Source organism: Microtus oregoni, unplaced genomic scaffold, assembly GCF_018167655.1.
Source record: "Microtus oregoni isolate MIOR12 unplaced genomic scaffold, Mior012 000180F_ref0000267, whole genome shotgun sequence".
NCBI classification, from domain to species: Eukaryota; Metazoa; Chordata; class Mammalia; order Rodentia; family Cricetidae; genus Microtus; species Microtus oregoni.
This window is the reverse complement of record NW_024544838.1, coordinates 541,393-548,993: the sequence shown is the minus strand read 5'-3', so window position 1 is coordinate 548,993 and position 7,601 is coordinate 541,393.

The window sequence follows — 7,601 nt, the reverse complement described above, 5'->3', positions numbered from 1 at the left end:
CAAAGTAAGTTCTAGGGTAATCTGCGCTACAGAATGAGACCAGAGCTCAAAAAAAAAAAAAAAAAAAAAAAAAAAGAAAGAAAGAAAGAAAAGAAAAATTAAGACTAGACAACAAATACATACCCCTGTAGCAACCAGACAGACACTCCGACAGCTAAAGGCTATTCGATTTCACTGGGACTCAAGGAAGGTCAGCTTATACTATTTTCACCTACAATTTAGCCAAGGTGATAACTTTCCTTGCTGGCAACTACATGGAAGTAAAAATTGGTATCATCTTTCTCGAGGGCATTTTCCCAGTATTATTAAAAGTCTTTCGTTTTGATCTAGATCATTTTGAGAACTAACCAAAAGGAAATAATCAGAATATATATATATATATATATATATATATATATATATATATATATATATATATAAAGATTTACTACAAGGACATTACAGTGGCATATTTATAGTAGTGAGAAATTGAAAGCACTCTAAATGTCCTACAACAGAATTGGATAATAAGTTATGCTGCGTTCACAGATAAGAATGTAGGCATTAAAAGCGTCATATTGGGACTCTCAAGATGGCTTAGGAGTTAAGGGCACCTGCCACCAAGCCTGATGACAGGAGTTCAACACCCCAGACCCACTTGGTTGAAGGAGAGAGCAGACTTCTGCAAATGTGCTGGAGTAACCACGTACTCACGCACGCACAAGCACACAAAATAAGAATTTAACAGCATTTTAAAGAACCATCCCATTGAAAACTATTTAAGGATACAAGGGAATGCTGATAATGCCATGTTTTATTTTTTAAAAGAAAGCAATAATAAAGCAGTGCCAATTGTGCTTTGTAAACACGAGTGAATTTATTATGTATTTTTATAGAAAAGGAGTTGGTAGGAATATACTCTGGATTGAAGAGTCTCTGCAGACAGGCTATCCTGTTCTATGGCAAGCTCCAGTGGAAGCTGTGCTGGCAATCGCTGGAAAGACGACCTTGTGAGGGATCTTGTCTGCATGGAAGGATCTGTGGGAAAAGTTCAAATCAAATTTGGTTTCAAAATGCCAGTACAGACAAAATTAAGGGGTGACTACTGCCAAAGCTGATACTGTCATTTCTTAGTCACCTGTATAGAGATGAAAACTAACTAGCACCGTTCGACCATTTCTACGTATATTTACTTAATGCTTCTAACATCCTCAAGAGGTGTAGCTCAGGCAAGTCTTCATCATGCCATGCTATCTATGAGGAAACATGTCAAGGAAGATTAGATATCTTATCTAAGATCAAAAAACTAGAAACTGGGTTGGTGAGTTAGACTTCAAACCTGAAAACATGTCTGCCTTCTGAACCTAAGTATGCATCCAGTTAGTAAGGCAAGAAGAAAGAAGGTACCGTGATGCGCCAAAAGAAAACAGGAAGAAAGTCAGCAAATAAATTACTTCTGGAATTGGTTCCCTTTGAGACTAGTGTCCCATGACTATTGCAGACACGGAAACTGCTCCCAATAGTCTCGGTTATAGGAAAAGAACAGGATACAAACACCTCATGTCCTTCCAGTTTACACATAAGGATTCTTGGTTTGTGTCCTGAGCATGATAAGAATCTGGCCTGAGTTACTACTTCCCGCTCACTCCTGCCATAGGCAGACATGGTGGCAGTGGGTGGCAAACCAAGTCAGATATCAAGGGTTCCCAAGAAGGAACAGTTATTTCTCTTGTATTCAGGAACTAGCCACAAACTGAGAATCTGTCATCTTTGGTGACACCTGTTGTAGAATTTCTCGGGTGGAGGCTGGACATGGTGGCACATGTCTGTCATTCCATCCCTAGAGGGGCTGACAGGAGGATCTCAGGTTTGAGCTCAGCCTGGCTACCTAATGAATTTCAGATTCCCCTGGGATACACAATGAGATCATGTCTTAAAAAGAAAGAAATAACCCAGCTTCTGCCAAGGACCATGTCTGGATCTGTGGTCCTCCTGCAGCCTGGATTTGTGCAGAAGTCCGAGGCCCCTGTTACCACCAAAGGTCATGTGGAAGCCCAGGGTTGGGGCTGAAACCTGTGGCCTTGTCAGGGTCCATGAGTGTGCTGTGGCCAGAGCCATCCTGATCTCAGTAGCTGGTGCTCCTATCTGGAGCCAGGAGGTCATCCAGGCCCAAGCTGCTGCCAAGGGCCACGTCTGTGTCCATGGTCCTGCTCCAGCTGGCATCTGTGTTGATGTCTGTGGTCTATATCACTTCAGGGGACCGTAGGAACCATGCTTGATGATATCGGGGCCATCTTCAGTCAGCTCTGCCCTTCACCGGCCCCGGGAAAGCTGACCCTGTTCCTGCTGGGCACTGTAGCAAGTGAGGTGGCCCCGGCCGTCATCAGAGAGCTGCCCCCACCAAGCACTCGGAAGATGTGGCCTCAACCCTCACCTTAAAGAACTGACCTTGATGGCATGGGCTTAGGGGAGCTGGCCCCACCCTCTTACCCGAGGCAGGAAGGCAGCCCCAGTGGCCCGGACTGAGCAGCTCAGCTACCACCCAGGCCCACAGCCAGGCCTTGGGTTGGCCCACCCGAACATCTACCCCCTCTAGGACCTGCTGGAACTTGTGGATGGTCTGATCCTGTGGAAAGATTCCCAGAGGATCTCCATGACTTGGGAGGGGTCTCGGTGAGGATCCTCTTGGTGAGGATCCAGTGAGGATGGTGTACCAGAAACCAGAGACCTTGAATCAGACCAATGACTCTTTGTAATGAACATTTGCGAGTAAAGCTGATTGGATAAAATGGTATGCTGTGTGATACACTGCTCCCAATGCCGCCAGGACAAATGAAGAGGTGTTAGAGAGGTGGGAAAGATGGAGGAGTAAAGAGATTTTTTGTTTGTTTGTTTGGTTTGTCTTTACTTGCTTTTTCATTTGTTTCTTTTATTTAGATTTTTAAAATTTTTCTTTTGGTGGGAGGCACTACCAGGATGGGGGGAGGATATAGGGGGACTGGGAGAATTGGATTAGGGGAAGCAGAATTAGGATGCATGATGTAACATTCCCAAAGAATCAATAAAGAATTTATGTTAAATTTAAGAAAAAAAAAAAAAGAAGGAACTAGCACTCTTCTTTGCCACCACACTGCAGAGCCTTTTTGGTTGACCCATGTCCTCTTCCGCAGTTAGCGCCGTGCTGGCGTGCCTCTCTCCCAGCCAGCCTCTCCTTCACCTTCAACAGTGTCCAACCCTCAGACTCTGGCCGCAGTTAGTGTGTTGATAGCCCCAGATCCCCTTGCCTAGCAAGCACCTATTTCTTCCTCTAACCAGGTAGTCCCGTCCCCCTTAAAAGTCAGGAATTCCCTCTTCATCCTAGGCCAGCATGTAGCCTGTCCTAACTAAGCACCTTTCAGCCTGCCTTTCACCTACCCGCCCAACCCCTAGCCTACTTAGGCTTGCTCCTCTCCTCACTCACTCAGCCCTTATTTACTGAATTTGTCTTCGTTTTTTATGCCCCCTTTTTCATAGCCAAGCTCCTTTCCTAAGCCCATTCTCAACCTGGTCTCCCTTTCTGCTAGGCATATACCCCCTTACACCCCTTCCATTACCAGGCCCCATTCCTCGGCCCTTGTGTGGTAACCAAACTAAAGCCCTGCAACACAGTTTTCACTCTTCCCCGGCCTGTGTTCCAGGGACAGGTAGGCCCTGTAGCAGGTTTTCAGCAGCTCAGAACTGTTTCCTATGCCTTTCGGCCTCACTAATCACATCTCCCTAGCTATGTGTGAAAACAGCTTCCCACTGCCAGGACTTGCTCTTCTCTCCTAGGAAAACACGGAGATCTGCCTTCCTGCAGTTATATTTATTAGCAGGCATTTGGTCAGTGTTTAGGGTCCAGGCAAAAGCATCCCACTTAAGATAGTCACAGATATCCAAGGACATAGAATTACTACTTGCCCAAGCTGCTGAGATAGATAGAAGAATAAACATGTCCTGGTTTCTACCTCACTTAAAAGATTCCTAACCCTTGATGCTCACTTTCACCTCACTTTACTGGTGATTTTAGTTCAGGAAACTTAGTGATTGTGTTTTACTCTCAAGGACAGCAGAAGAGACAATTAACCGCAATCCAGAGAGAGACCCGCGACACCCACGACCAGAACAGCTGATACCAGCATATCCCAGAACTGAAAATTTAGAGGCTTGGGCCTCCTCTTTGTTTTTACCGCCTAGAGCAATAAATGTAAACTTCGTACCTAGACCTGTCGAAATTGCAGTGTCTGGTGAATGTGCTAATCAGAGCAGGAGCCGTTAGCTCCCCCCTGACAGTTTACATAGGTTGCCTGGTTGCCCGGTGTCTTCTATGAATGTTGGGAAAAAAGAAGCAGCACATTGATTGTAAACAATCCATGCCCTATTCCTAATTTTACTGCAAATATACCTTTTAGCTCTTTCTAACTGCCTAAAAATGTAGCGTACCCCACTACCCTTCCCCTCTAGCATTCCCTGATGATTTAATTTCTTTAACTGTTTTTCTCCATTAAGGAGTTCACCAGATGTGCACTAGCCACTCCCACCTTAGAGCCCCCCCCCCCCTCTCTCTCTCTCTGTGTGTGTGTGTGTGTGTGTGTGTGTGTGTGTGTGTGTGTGTGTGAGTGTGTGTGTGTGTGAAAACTCTTACCTGATTTCTATAAGGCAAAAGAATTCCAGCCCTGGAAACTGCTAGGGCTGGGGAATTGCTGGCTATAAGGGCATATACGACTGGGAATGTTTGTAATGGGTAGAACTAAGAGAACAAGGATGAATAAGGAATAAGAAGAATAAGAATAAATAAACATGGATAGAAACATGGATAGATTTCTTTTTTTATTTTTGAGACCATATTTTATTTTTTTTCCATTTTTTTATTGAGAAAAGGAGAAAAAAAACAAGTTTCCACCTCCTCCCAGCCTCCCATTTCCCTCCCCCTCCCACCCTTCTCCCCCTCCTCCCACCCTTCTCCCCCTCCCCCCACTCCTCTCCCTCTCCCTCTGCAGTCCAAAGAGCAGTCAGGGTTCCCTGCCCTGTGGTAAGTCCTAGGTCCTCCCCTCTCCGTCCATTTCTAGGAAGGTGAACATCCAAACTGGCTAGGCTCCCACAAAGCCAGCACATTACGTAGGTTCAAAACCCCGTGCCATTGTCCTTGGCTTCTCATCAGCCCTCATTGTTCGCCATGCTAAGAGTCCAGTTTTATCCCATGCTTTTTCAGTCACAGTCCAGCTGGCCTTGGTGAGCTCCCAATAGATCAGCTCCACTGTCTCAGTGGGTGGGTGCACCCCTCGTGGTCCGGACTTCTTTGCTCATGTTCTCCCTCCTTCTGCTCCTCATTGGGACCTTGGGAGCTCAGTCCAGTGCTCCAGTGTGGGTCTCTGTCTCTATCTCCATCCATCACCAGATGAAGGTTCTATGATGATATGCAAGATATTCGTCAGTATTGCTATAGGATAGGGTCATTTCAGGTTCCCTATCCTCAGCTGCCCAAGGAACTAACTGGGGATCTTGGCTTGGGCATCTGGGAGCCACTCTAGGTTCAAGTCTCTTGCCAACTCTAAGGTGGCTCCCTTAACTAAGAATTGTGCTTCCGTGCTCCCCTATCCAACCTTCCTTTATCCAATCCTCCTTTTCCCCCAAGTTCCCCCCATTCTCCCCTTCTCCCTTTTCTCTCCCCATCTCCCCTTACCCCCATCCCACCCCACCCCCAAGATCTCAATTTTCTCCCCGGCCATTTTGTCTACTTCCCATAGCCAAGAGGACAACTATATGTTTTTCCTTAGGTTCACCTTCTTACTTAGCTTCTTTGGGATCACCAATTGTAGACTCCGTGACCCTTGTTTATGGCTAGAAACCAATTATGAGTGAGTACATCCCATATTCATCTTTTTGGATCTGGGTTACCTCACTCAGGATAGTGTTTTCTATTTCCATCCATTTGCATGCAAAATTCGCGAAGTCATTGTTTATTACTGCAGCGTAGTACTCTAATGTGTAGATATTCCACACTTTATTCATCCATTCTTCCATTGAAGGGCATCTAGGTTCTTTCCAGGTTCTGGCTATTACAAATAATACTGCTATGAACATAGTTGAACAAATACTCTTGTCATATGATCGGGCATCTCTTGGGTATATTCCCAGGAGTGGTATTGCTGGGTCCAGGGGTAGGTTGATCCCGAATTTCCTGAGAAACAGAAACACCGATTCCCAAGTGGTTGCACAAGATTGCATTCCCACCAGCAATGGATGAGTGTACCCCTTCCTCCACAGCCTCTCCAGCAAAGGCTATCATTGGAGTTTTTTATTTTAGCCATTCTGACAGGTGTAAGATGATATCTCAAAGTTGTTTTGATTTGCATTTCCCTGATCGCTAAGGAGGTTGAGCATGACCTTAAGTGTCTTTTGGCCATTTGAACTTCCTCTGCTGAGAATTCTCTGTTCAGTTCAGTACCCCATTTTTTAATTGGGTTAATTAGCATTTTAAAGTCTAGTTTCCTGAGTTCTCTATATAGTTTGGAGATCAGACCTTTGTCTGTTGCGGGGTTGGTGAAGATCTTCTCCCAGTCAGTAGGTTGCCTTTTTGTCTTGGTGACAGTGTCCTTTGCTTTACAGAAGCTTCTCAGTTTTAGTAGGTCCCATTTATTCAATGTTGCCCTTAATGTCCGTGCTGTTGGGGTTACACATAGGAAGCGATCTCCTGTGCCCATCTGCTGTAGGGTACTTCCCACTTTCTCTTCTATCAGGTTCAATGTGTTCTGACTGATAGTAAGGTCTTTAATCCATTTGGACTTGAGTTTTGTGCATGGTGATAGATATGGGTCTATTTTCATTCTTCTACAGGTTGACATCCAGTTATGCCAGCACCATTTGTTGAAGATGCTTTCTTTCTTCCATTGTATACTTTTGGCTCCTTTATCAAAAATGAGGTGTTCATAGGTTTGTGGGTTAAAATCCGGGTCTTCTATACGATTCCATTGGTCAACTTCTCTGTTTTTATGCCAGTACCACACTGTTTTCATCACTGTAGCTCTGTAATAGAGTTTGAAGTCAGGGATGGTAATGCCTCCAGACAATCCTTTATTGTATAGGATTGTTTTCGCTATCCTGGGTTTTTTGTTTTTCCATATAAAGTTGATTATTGTCCTCTCAAGATCTGTGAAGAATTTTGATGGGACCTTGATGGGGATTGCATTGAATCTATAAATTGCCTTTGGTAGAATTGCCATTTTTACTATGTTGATCCTCCCAATCCAAGAGCAAGGGAGGTCCTTCCATTTTCTGGTATACTCCTCAGTTTCTTTCTTCAATGCCTTAAAGTTCTTGTCAAATAGATCTTTCACTTCCTTGGTTAGAGTTACCCCAAGATATTTTATGCTGTTTGTGGCTATCGTGAAAGGTGAAGCTTCTCTGATTTCCCTCTCTGCTTCCATATCCTTTGTGTATAAGAGGGCGACTGATTTTTTGGAGTTGATCTTGTATCCTGCCACATTACTAAAGGTGTTTATCAGCTGTAAGAATAAATAAGAATAAATAAACATGGATAGAAACATGGATAGATTTCTTAACCCTCAGACTTTAGCCCCCTTCATTTATTGTAGAGTCGTTTT